The 13,514-nt window shown below is 36.8% G+C and overlaps 1 pseudogene; it reads left to right on the top strand.

The window, feature by feature from the left end:
• The first annotated feature begins 11,189 nt into the window (after positions 1 to 11,189).
• LOC133311535 (UDP-glycosyltransferase 74G1-like) lies at positions 11,190 to 12,570 on the top strand (annotated as a pseudogene).
• The last annotated feature ends 944 nt before the right edge of the window (positions 12,571 to 13,514 follow it).

The following is a 13,514-nucleotide window of genomic DNA, read 5'->3' as shown; positions in this document are numbered from 1 at the left end:
ATGTTAAGAAATTTTATAATATTTAATTATTTATTAATAGAATGAGACATTAAGAATCGAACTAATGATAACTTAGTCGCATAGACTTTGATACCAAGTAAAAAATAATTCTACCCAAAAGTTAAGATGTTGTGAGAGGCTATATTAATGGGTGAGGTGATAAATTTGGTTTACCATTTTTTAGGGCTATTTCATACATCAAATACATAGTCAATTGCATGGAAACTTAGGGTTTTATAATGAAAAAACATGAAGATTGGATTTTGAGCTAACTTTCTGTCGTATTGCTTGTTTTGAAGGTAAAATGACACAAAAGAATGTTAAAATGCATCAAAGTACTTAAAGGAGACGTTTGAAGACCAGACGAAGTCCAAAAAAAGCAAGTTACAAGCAATTCAAAGGCTGGTGGAGCGCGCTTGAGCGCTCTACAGTGCGCTCAAGCGCCCTAATGAAGCAAAATAGCCAAAATCCACTGGATGAGCTTGCTTAAACGCGCAACACAGCGCCAAAGCGCGCTGGAATCAGCAAAAGTCTCTCTCGAAGAGCACGCTTAAGCGCTCTAAGCTCTCCTAGGTAGATGGAATTAACCAATTCAGCGCACTAAAGCCCGCTTATACGATGCAGTTCAGGCCCAATTAAATTCAGTATCTAATTTAAGATACGATTAAAGATTTCATGTAAGATATTAATGGAAATTAAAAGATATAGTTTCATGATTATAAATAAAGGGCTTTGTGACGAATTAAAAAGGGGGGAGATTATTCAAAGGGAAAGAGAGAGAGCATTGGGAGTGGGTGGAACTCACATAGGCGCTGAGAACTCTAAAGACTCAACAAGCTACCACAATAATGGAGTTTTGGGATTCTTTATTGTTTTCTTTAGTTTTTAATTTCATTATGCTAGGCTAAATTAATATATAGTTAGGGGCAGATGGACCTCATTGGAATCTTTTTGTTATCAGTTAATTCTTTATTTGAATTCTTCTTTTTTCATAATTGCATGATTTTATCTTTCCTTAATGCTTTATATGAGTTTGATCCTTGTAGAATGATCTAGGGTAATTGCATGACAATAGGAATGTTGGTATGAAAACCATGAATTGATAATCTCATCATAATCCCTGTGATCTAGGAATAGACATAGGGTTCTTATGCAATCTTAAGATTCTTGAACTTAATGCTTGTGTTTTTGTGGAATAATCGGGGAACTAGGGTTCTTACAAGATCACATAGATTTAGGGTAACAAAAGATTTAACGATAATTAACTTAGAAAGAATCGATTGACATTATGTTAAGAGCAGTTTGATAATTGTTTTACTCATAACAATAAAAGGATAATGGGGGAAATCGAACCCTAACTACGCGCGTTCTTTATAATTAAACAACTCATCTCTTTAATTGCTTTTCAATTATGAATTTACATGTTATTGATTGTTTTTAATTTCAATTCTTTTCATCTCAATCTTGGATGTTCAACTAAACCACAATTAATGAACTAGTGCTTGAAAATCAATTCTCATGAGAATGATCTCGTACTCCGATACACTTTATTACTTAACGACCGGTGCACTGTCACAACATGAGGTTACACTAATGATTTTATGTTTCTCTAATATACCCCTTCACGCAAGACTTCATTGGACTTGAAGTGTAGATAATGCTTAGAATGGGCCGGTGACAATCGAACTCATCATTATAACTTTATCATATAGACTTACCATTTAAACCCAAAAGCTTAAATTATTAAGCAAAGACCAATTAATAGTTTTAATTATATTATATGTGAAAAATAAATAGTAAATAACACAATCAACATGATCACTTGAACTGCCAAGTTTCTCAGGAAGCTCTGCAAGTGTCTCTGGCCCTATACTTGGCCCAAGCGATCCAAATAGGCATTGTAACTCCCTGCTTCTTCAACTCCACCAGTGTCAAAACCATCAGAGATGGTTTCAAGTGCAATTGAAGAAGGTATGTTCCGCATGTTCTTGCAGAAGGAAAGGGCGGTGAGCAGTGTTATTCTTAGCCCTTCATGTTGCAAAAGCTTTGAGAACTGAAGCATGGGATTAACGTGCCCTTGAGCTGGAGATGCCAAGACCATGCGATGCACGGTTCTGGTTATGCTTTTTTTGGTAAACCTCTCTTTTTCTTGCTTGGGGGGGGGGGAAGAGGGGTCAACTTACACTCCACTAGTGAGTGCACGTATGTGACAACTTGTGAAAGTGGAAAACAAGTTAAGAGCATGTGTGTTAGGATAAGATCACCTTTGATCTTATTCTTCAACTAATGAAGACCAAGTCTTTAGGAAGAGTTTGTTAATATCTTGTATCTGTATAGTTTGGTTAAGATAGTTTGTTTGTTCTCCATATAGTATTGTTACGATAGTATTAGTATTGTTACGATAGTTTGTTATCGTGTGTTTCAGTTTGTTGTCATTTGTATATATAATTGGCTATCTGCCACAAAGCAATACAACACTTATCATTCAATCCTTTCATACTTTTCTATATGGTATCAGATTAACAGTAACGATCCAATTTCCCATGGCTGATTCAGATTCTTCCGCTGCCAATGACAACCACTGTGGTAAGCTATACCATGATGTCTCTAAATGTTACCAACTTCATGGCAAACCACCCTATGGTCGGGGTAGAGGACGTGGCAAACCCTATGACAAAAGGAACTACACAATTAGTTCTCCTGCACCACAAACCGCAGCTGCCATACCTACGTTTTCCAACCCGAATTTCGTTCCAAATCTGACTCCTGAGATTCTTCAGCAGATTGCCAACATGGTTGTCTCTCCCTCTACACCCTCTGCTAATACTACAACACTTTCTGGTAAGCACATTCCAAATTACACCTGGTTAGTGGATAGTGGTGCTTCTCAACACATGACTGGGAATCTTCAATTAATCTCGAATGTTGAATCCATTCCATCTACTTCCATAGGCTTACCAGATGGTGATCAACTCGTATCAGTTCAACGAGGAATTTTTCAGTTGACATCCAATATTATTCTTCAGGATGTGTTATATGTTCCACAATTAAAATGCAATCTTATCTCAGTTGCTCAATTACTTGCTGATACAAATTGCATTATTTCTTTTACTCACACTGGATGTGAATTGCAGGACCCCACAACGAGGATCAAGATTGGACTGGGTAGATTGCAGGCTGGTGTTTATGTGCATGACTCCTTAAATAAAAGATCCTCCCTTACTGCATGTACTGCTCAAAAACAACAGACTGCAGATATTTGGCATCGTTGCTTGGGTCATCCGTCGTTTCAGTCCTTGCATTTTCTCCCTTTTGTTACAATGAATAAACATAAGGAAATTTCTTCTTCAGTATGCGATATTTGCCTTAGAGCACAACAAACTCGCACTGTATTTCCTGTTAGCATTAATAAAACTACTTCATGTTTTGATCTTATTCATTGTGACATATGGGGTCCATATCAAACTGCTTCTTTAACTGGTGCAAGATATTTTTTAACTATTGTGGATGATTTTAGCCGAAATGTCTGGGTTTATTTAATGAAGACTAAAACTGAAACGTTCCAATACTTATCTCAGTTTCTCTTGATGGTTCGTACTCAGTTCAATGCCAATGTCAAAATAATACGATCCGACAATGGTTCAGAGTTCTGTGCTACTAATCTTCGTAAGGTTTACTCAGACATGGGGATTATACACCAAACATCATGTGTGGACACACCACAACAAAATGGACGAGTCGAACGGAAACACAGACACATTTTGAATGTAGCACGGGCACTACGCTTTCAAGCTCATCTTCCCATTGAATTTTGGGGAGAATGTGTTCTCACTGTTGTTCATCTAATCAACAGGACCCCGACACCTCTTCTTCAAGGACAAACTCCATTTGAACGCCTTTTTAATCGTACACCAAACTACGATCACATTCGTGTCTTCGGATGCCTTTGTTATGCTCATCCACGTCCCAAATCGTCAGACAAGTTTGCTGCAAGGTCAGTCCGATGCCTGTTTCTGGGATACCCTTTTGGCAAGAAAGGATGGAGGCTTTATAACCTTGATACACAGACCATATTTGTCTCTAAAGATGTGGTATTTGAAGAAACCATCTTTCCCTATGAAACCCAAACAGAAACTCCTACCAACATTGAAGTTTCCCAACTGATGCAGTCTCATGTTGAAGCAGAACCAACACCGGCTGCACACGACACATCTTCTTCCACTCAATCAGTTGATTGCGAAATTGCACCACATCCTACAACTCCTGCAGATGTTGACCAACGCTCTTTACCTTTGGTTGCACACTATGAACAGTCCATACTACCAGGAACTGTTACATCAGATAATCTAGTCGACCAACATGAACAGTCTCAAATACCATCAACTACTGCATCAGAAACTTTGGGTCGTGGTCATCGTTCTCGCCATCCTCCCAAATATCTCAAGGATTATACATGCACCAATGTCATAGCACATAATCCAGCAGCCTCTTCTACCTCCTCCAGTCTATCCTCAGGTATTCCTTATCCCATTGCTAACTTTGTTTCTTGTTCTAAATTTTCTCCCGAACATCAACAGTTTCTTGCTGCCATTTCTTCTGGAGTCGAACCTAAATCATTCAAAGAAGCTGTCACAGATGAACGATGGCGTTTAGCAATGCGAAAGGAAATTGATGCACTTGAGCAAAACAAAACATGGGAGCTTACTTCTTTGCCACCTGGTAAACGTGCAATCCCTTGTAAGTGGGTCTACCGCATCAAATACAATTCAGATGGTACTGTGGAGCGATTCAAAGCACGGCTGGTAATTGCTGGTAATAATCAAATACCTGGCGAAGATTACTTTGACACATATGCTCCTGTAGCAAAGATGGTTAGTGTGAGGACACTTCTGGCAGTAGCAGTTGCCAAGAAGTGGAAATTATACCAGTTAGATGTTACAAACGCCTTCTTACACGGAGATCTTAAAGAGGAAGTTTATATGCGAGTTCCTCAAGGCTTCCAGCATCACAAACCCATCAAGTATGCCGCTTATATAAATCACTCTATGGATTGCGACAGTCCCCCAGAAATTGGTTTGCTAAGTTGCGGTCATCTCTTGAGTCCTACGGTTTTACTCAATCTAAGGCTGATTATACTCTATTCACCTTACACAAGAATGGTCACTTCATCGCTCTTCTCATCTATGTTGATGATATTATCTTAACTGGGGATGATGCAACCACATGCAATGCTGTCAAAACTTTCCTCCACTCATGCTTCCATATCAAAGATTTGGGGATTTTAAAATATTTTCTTGGAATAGAAATGGCTCACAGTTCTTCTGGTCTCTTTCTAAGCCAACGAAAATATGCTCTCGACATATTGGAAGATGCTGGCCTCCTTACATGCAAACCTTGTGACTTTCCTCTTGAAACAAATCATAAACTTGCTATTACAGAAAGTCCCACTTTCTCGGATCCAGCACGGTACAGAAGGCTCATAGGACGTCTAGTTTATCTGACTATTACCAGACCCGAGTTAAGCTACTCCGTCCATGTTTTATCGCAATTCATGCAGAATCCCACCGAAGCTCAATATGAAGCTGTCTTACGTATTTTGCGATACATAAAAGCTAACCCCGGTCAAGGATTACTGCTTCAATCAGAAAATGACCTTCTTCTTCGAGCTTATTCTGATTCCGATTGGGCTAGCTGTCCACTTACCAGGCGATCAGTCACAGGCTATTTTATTATGTTAGGCACTTCCCCTATCTCTTGGAAAACAAAGAAACAGCCTACAGTGTCACGCTCCTCTGCAGAGGCTGAATATCGCGCAATGGCAGCAGCCACAGCTGAGTTATTATGGATCAAATCGTTCTTAAACTCTCTTGATGTTCCTCATTCACAGCCAATGCTTTTACATTGTGATAACCAATCTGCTATGCAAATAGCTGCTAATCCAGTGTTCCACGAACGCACCAAGCATATAGAAATCGATTGTCATTTTTTGCGAGATCATGTTTTACGAAATACAATCGCTACTTCTTATGTTCGTTCCGATCAGCAGATTGCAGACATTTTTACCAAAGCCCTTGGCATGAAGCAATTCGGTTTTCTTCGCAGCAAGTTGGGCATTTCTTCATTACATGCTCCAACTTGAGGGGGAGTGTTAGGATAAGATCACCTTTGATCTTATTCTTCAACTAATGAAGACCAAGTCTTTAGGAAGAGTTTGTTAATATCTTGTATCTGTATAGTTTGGTTAAGATAGTTTGTTTGTTCTCCATATAGTATTGTTACGATAGTATTAGTATTGTTACGATAGTTTGTTATCGTTTGTTTCAGTTTGTTGTCATTTGTATATATAATTGGCTATTGTAACATCCCCGTCTCGAGCCGGTTCAATTAACATACATATGATAAAACAGAAAACAGCGGAAGACTTAACTTCTGAAAATACGAGCTAACTTTTTTTTTTTCTTTTTAAATTCTCATTCGTCGTAAACGAAAATCGGGCAGAGTTTCCTCTATAAATCGGACAACTGGGGATTTTCCAATCCCTCACAAAAGCATTTCCTGATAAACAATTTATACAAATATAATCCAATGCCCATCCATGGGCGCATGCATAACTTGGCTCCGTGCCACTATATCTAACAGCATGCAATCCAACACGTAAACATATCTGAATACTACCTCATCATATAACGTGCCTGAATACCCAAATGTACATGCATCAAAGCGACAGACATATACAAAACATATACAGACCATATACACAATAAAGGATCAATATCATGATCCATCAAATGCGAAAATACTAAAATACATCAAACACTCCAAAAAGGTAGTAGCCTACAGCCACTCAAAATCCAATCTGTCAACTGCCTCAGCCACGTGTCGTGTCCCTGCCTAGTGAGGACTCACCGGGAATCTGGGCACCTGAAAATATGTCCCCAAAGAGGGGTGAGATTACAAATCTCAATAAGCTCCAGGTTTATAGAGAATTCTCCATACCCCTGGCTCACTCCTGCATGAAAGTCAGATGCAGAGTATACAAATACAACATATAACAGATATCATAACAGAACAGAGCATATATCCATATCATATCAGAGATGTGCGCCGTCATTCCCAAGGGAGGACCCCAAGCGGAAATCAACGCACGTGTTCCCGAGGGAGGACCCCAAAGCGGAACCAGACATATCAGAAGCGTACACCATCAGTCCCGAGGGAGGACCCCAAAGCGGACATCTGGGTACTATACAATCAATGGCCAGAGATTGTTACAGAAATCATATTACAGAAGTCATATCAGAGCAAAACATATCATGTTATCAAATAACTCTATATGAATGCATCTATACAAAGCATCTAAATCACAGTCATACAGTCCAACCATAGTTCACTAACCATGGTGGAGCACTCAAGCAGGAAAAGACTCCTTGAACATAGAGCTTACCTCTTGAAGCTTTACCAATTCGCTTACTTGTGGAACAAGTTACTTTTATCGCTTCAAGAGATTTCCGATCCTTCTCAATCCCTAGGCACACCTAGAGAATAATTTACAATGCATCAATAAAATGATGCAATACCATAATTATTTCATAAGCATACATTTTATCGCTTATTTTCCTTTCTTTGCATTTTTGCCAATCCTATGCCAATACACAAGTCTAGACCTCTTTATAACCGTTGGTGTTCTTTAATTTAATCAACCATTCCCTTAGGAATTTTCAACATAAATCATGCTATTTTTCTTCAAAACTCATCACCTTTATACAATTTATTACAACACATTTTATTTAAAATAAAATGTACAAAATATATCCCTAAATACCCTATAGGTCGAATCCTACAAGGGGAATTTTCAAAGATCCTTCTCTTTTACAATACATTTTCGTTACTTCATTACAACTTGCAAACACCTAGGAATGCTTCCACTAATTTCCTATTTTGAGTTTAGACACCAAGTCCTTTTTACTTAGGCATTCTTACTAACTCATCCATTTTCACTCATTTCCCACACACTATACCTTCACAATACATAATATAATTTTTTCCACAATAACTCCTACTCACTCCATGATGGCCGAAACCTAGGAGGAAGATGCAATAGGGCTTTTAAATTTTTATATCACATGTGGATGCTTACTCAACACTACAACTTCCTAAACAACAATAATCCATCATAAATTTCACATTCTAACATCAATTATTTCCCAACAAAATATGCTCATCATTAACAAGACTCAAATCACCAAAAATATAACCATAGGGTTAGAGGTTTCTTACCTATAGTTTCCAACCCAAGCTCCAAGGAACACAACCCAAGCTTTTCTCACTCAAAAACCCCACTTTTCCACAATGATGAATAGTGTCACGAATTGGGGGTGAGGAATATTTCTCTCTACAAGCAAAACCAGCCCAAACAAAGCGGTGGAATGGATTCCTTGGTTGATTTCCTATGAATTTCGTGTATGGACTTAAGGATTTGGTTGAGTGTGGAGGGAGAAATCAAAGGAGAAAGAAAACTTGAAAACCTAGCCTTCCATGGAGGAGAGACTCGGCCTTGAGGAGAGAGAGGGAAGGTGAGCTGATGTGAATAGTAACTTTTGGAAGGAAACTTAAGTTATAAGCACATGTGGCTTTCTCAATCGGATGTTTTTCTATCGCGTATTTTAACTTAACGGACCCGGAACTAACTTATATCTACGGAGATATTTTTATTTTTCTAAAATCCTTTACATTAAATTTTAATTTGTTACTAAACAATATTCATAATTCACAGTATGGTTTTTGCACCGTTTTAACGAAATGCACTGTGAATCACTAACTGTACTTCGCTCACTTCTGAACTTAACTTATAAACTTATCATTTTCTTGGGCCTATTTTGACTTGCTTGGCATATATTGGACTTTCTTATTCTTATTTCATCAATTATTTATTTCTGGACTCTACCGGTTGCTTAAACAGCAGTACAAAATACCCGGTAGAAACACTATTCACGAGATTTTCATGGAAAGTGCCAGACTATACAATTTTTCGTTCTGAACTCATATTTGTCGTCAGAATTATCAAATTATGTCTCTAAAATTATTTTGCTCTTTTTAAGCTCTACCGGTTAATTCACAAAACTGTAAATTCTCCGGTAGAACGCACTGTTCATAACATAGTCATGATTACAGTCAAAATACTCGAAATCGTTCACTGAATCTAATTATGGCATTTAAATCCTTAAATTAAATCTTTAACTAAGATTTACCAGTTAGGGTCATTATAGCTATCTGCCACAAAGCAATACAACACTTATCATTCAATCCTTTCATACTTTTCTATAATGTGTTCATTCAACAAAGAACTTGAATTAAATTTTCATGTCTTCTAACGCAAGGACTTTTATTAATGTTTGTTGAGTAGGATCTAGTGGATGATCTAGGGATGCAAAACATACCTTCTTTTATTATTGAGTGCGAGAGACTAGCTAGGTTGTTTTGGATAAATGAAGCATGACATTAATGTGACCTTGAGCTGGATTGTGCAATAAGACCACGCAATGCACTATATATATATATATATATATATATATATATATATATATATATATATATATATATATGCTGGCTATATACTTTTCTTCTCCGTTTCTTTGCTTTGTGGGGTGGGGGGAAGAGGGGTCAACTTATACTTCCCAAATAACAATGTGCCCTACAAATTAATTACATGACAACTTGTAAAAGTGTGAAACAAGTTAAGAGCATGTGAGAGTCAAAACAATTCTTAGTCTTTCTTTTTTTGGGATACATCTAAAATGGACACCGTCGATTTTGGATAAAGCCTTTTGAGACGAATCAAACCAGGAAATTTTTCAATTTTGCCACTTGACTTGGTCTTAGTCTTATACACCCATTTACAGCTCATAGGGTTAGCTCCAACAACACCGAAACATTTTTTTTTTGGGTGAAAAAATGTGTGTTACACATGTCGAGTACCGACACATCCTGACATGTGGTCATGAACGCTCCTACACGCTGTCAATATTTTTTGATATATATTTTTTTAAGATCTAAATTTTATTTTATTTTATCTTTTTAACTAAATATAAAAAATTAATTTATAAATCAAATATATTTTGTTATGGAATTTGATATGAAAAATTAACAAGGCATGGGAAATTATTTTTGATTTATATTTATCTTATGAAATTTCAAAAGTTTGATTAGTTATATGACTTATTATGAGCTGCTATATGTATTAAATGTAAACTATATTATATATATTAAAAATATTATTTATTATCATAACGTGTTAAAATTTTTAAATTAACATAATGGTGTATGACGCATGTCGTGTCGTATCCAATGTCGTGTGTTGGTACAATATAGAGCTCCAATACGTTTTTCTCATTCAAATTTTATAAAATTTAAAATCTAGTTAATATTTTATTGCACAATTTTATTTTAATGTTATGTTGTTTTAAAATATAATTAAATCTTGATCACAGGAATGTTATATATGTATGAATGTTTGATTTATTTAAAATTTAGCGTACGTGCTCATTAAGATAACATCACATTATTCAATATTGAATGCAAAAAAATCTGAATCTTGAATTAATAGCTCAAGTAGAAAGGAAGGATTAAGAGGCGTTCAGATAAAAGATTAAAATAAATTGTTTTTATTAATATATAAATTGTAAGAATTGTATAGTCAAAATAGTATTTTGAAGGGAAATGTTTATCAATACGCATGTGGTTTGTTTCAGAATATCTATATCATGTAGTTTTTTTTTATCACATATATCTTTATGGTTTGCAAAAGGAAATGATTTTTATCACATATGTCCCTATGATTTTTTATTTTTTACAAAGCACAGAGACATATGTGATAAAAAAACACAGAGACATAAGTGATTCTGAAGCAAACCATAAAACTATTGGTGAACTTTTCCCTATTTTGAATCTTATCATTGGCAAACAAAACAGCGAAGTCAGTGACACTCAAGTAGTGAAGTAGTTCCTACTCACAAGTTACAACTGAAATTCAACTGAAATTCTTTGGTTAATGATCACATGCTCTTGACTTTTGATTTACACTTTTACAAGCTGTCACATAATTTCTCGTGCACAGATGGTTATTTCTGAAGTGTATATAAGTTGATCCCTCTTCCCCCACCTCACACAGCAAGGAAGAGATAGGCTCATAAGAAATGGAGAAGAAGAGCATAGCTAGAAGAGTGCATTGTCTAGTCTTACCATTTCCAGCTCAAGGTCACATTAATCCCATGCTTCAGTTCTCCAAGCTTTTGCAACATGAAGGGGTCAAAGTAACACTGGTCACCACCCGTTCCTACAGCATGAACATGCAGAAAGTACCTGCTATTGCATTTGAAACCATTTCTGATGGTTTTGACAATGGTGGGGTTGCAGAAGCAGGGGGCTACAAGGCCTATTTGGAACGTTTTTGGCAAGTAGGGCCAGAGACTCTTGCTGAACTTCTAGAAAAACTAGATAGATCAAGTGATCATGTTGATTGCCTTATTTATGATTCAATGTTTTCTTGGGCTCTAGATGTTGCCAAGAGATTTGGGATAGTTGGAGCTTCTTTCCTCACTCAAAATATCTCTGTCAATAGTATATACTACCATGTTCATCTAGGAAAACTTCAAGTTCCCCTCATAGAAAATGAGATTACCCTTCCTGCATTGCCCAAACTTCAACTTGGGGACTTGCCTTCTTTCTTCTTCTTTACAGATGTAGATAATCCATTTTTTCTTGATTTGGTAGTGGCTCAGTTCTCCAATATCGACAAAGCTGATTGGATCCTTTGCAATTCATTCTACGAGATGGAAAAAGAGGTTAGCAGCCCAAGTTCTGTACCACCTTTAGGCTCACACACCCCCCCACATAACTCCTTCATTTGATCTTATGTTATTTTTTATTTCCCCAATAAGTATTTTTTGACATGTAATGGTTGGTTACTGCAAATTGCTTGTAGGTAGCTGATTGGACGATGAAGATATGGTCCAAATTTAGGACCATAGGACCATCCATACCATCTATGTTTTTGGACAAGCGACTTAAAGATGATGAAGATTATGGTGTTGCACAATTCAAGAGTGAAAAATGTATGAAATGGTTAGATGACAAGCCAAAAGGGTCTGTTGTTTATGTTTCTTTCGGGAGTCTGGCAGAGCTCGATGAGGAGCAATTGGAGGAATTAGCTTGTGGTTTGAGAGATAGTGGAAATTATTTCTTGTGGGTGGTGAGAGACTCTGAACAGACTAAGCTCCCCAAAGATTTTGAAAAGAAGTCAGAAAAAGGTTTGGTAGTGACATGGTGCTCACAACTAAAAGTTCTAGACCATGAGGCTATAGGATGTTTTGTAACACATTGTGGTTGGAACTCTACATTGGAAGCTTTGACCTTAGGAGTTCCGATGGTTACAATGCCACAATTGTCAGACCAGAGCACTAATGCAAAGCAAATTGTGGATGTCTGGAAAACTGGAATGAGAGCTGCGGTTGATGAGAAAAAGATTGTGAGAGGAGAAGAATTGAAGCATTGCATAAGGGAAATAATGGAGAGTGAGAGAGGCAAAGAGGTGAAAAGCAATGCCATGCAGTGGAAGACTTTGGTTGCAGGAGTGTTTGGTAAGGATGGAAGTTCTCAAAAACACATTACAGAATTTGTGAATAGCTTGTTCAATTTACTACCGAAATGCAATGAACCAAAAATTATTTATTGTTGACTGATTGTTGGGGTTCACTGTGGTGCTCCATTGCCATGATGCATGTTACATTAGTGGAACATTGTAAAATGACACGTGGTGGGTCATAATTTGACAGCTTTCCTTTGCATTTCTGATTGTACTTAACAGTTTATTTCTAGCTTGCTCCAACTAATGTATCATATTTTTCAGTGTTGCTTTCTCAATAAAATTTTAGCTTTTCATTGAAGGTTCATTTAACAGTTATAATGAACCAATGCCTTTTTTCTTCATGTGGTACTTTTTTTTTTTTAACCAGCGGAATTCGTTTTTTTTTTTTCTTTTTTTCTTTCTGCCTCTGGGATTGCTTTCTTAATCTGCATGAACCCATCAATACACAAAAACTAAAAAAACGCAAGTCCCATTGAGTTTAAATTAAAAAGAGAAAATAAAAATTATATTATATATCCCAAAGGATTTCTTGTTGTACCTCATTCCATTTGGTCTTTGCACCTTAAAATGTAAGGTGTGGATAGGGCCTTTTTTTCTTAGAGCAACCATTCTTCTTCTTGTCCATCTTCTCTTGTTCCTTATCTTTCAGCACAGGCAAAATCTGTAAATTGTACAAGCATATACAAAAAGAGAAGCTACCACATCAATAAAAAACAACAAAATGAAATAAACTTGTAAAAGTGAAAAAAATGATAAGAAACAAGAAGAGCTGAACTAGCCGTGGTGGGTTCAAACCCGCCGGAACCAATCGCCCTTCAACGATAAAATATTTCCATCCTCCAATAACAAATAGGTGTATTGAGTGGTCAAACAC

This window comes from Gastrolobium bilobum, unplaced genomic scaffold, assembly GCF_033153095.1.
Source record: "Gastrolobium bilobum isolate Gb01-03AN ecotype WA unplaced genomic scaffold, APGP_CSIRO_Gbil_v1 utg1846, whole genome shotgun sequence".
NCBI lineage: Eukaryota > Viridiplantae > Streptophyta > Magnoliopsida > Fabales > Fabaceae > Gastrolobium > Gastrolobium bilobum.
The sequence above is the reverse complement of the archived record's forward strand: the minus strand, read 5'-3'. Positions and strand labels throughout refer to the sequence as shown.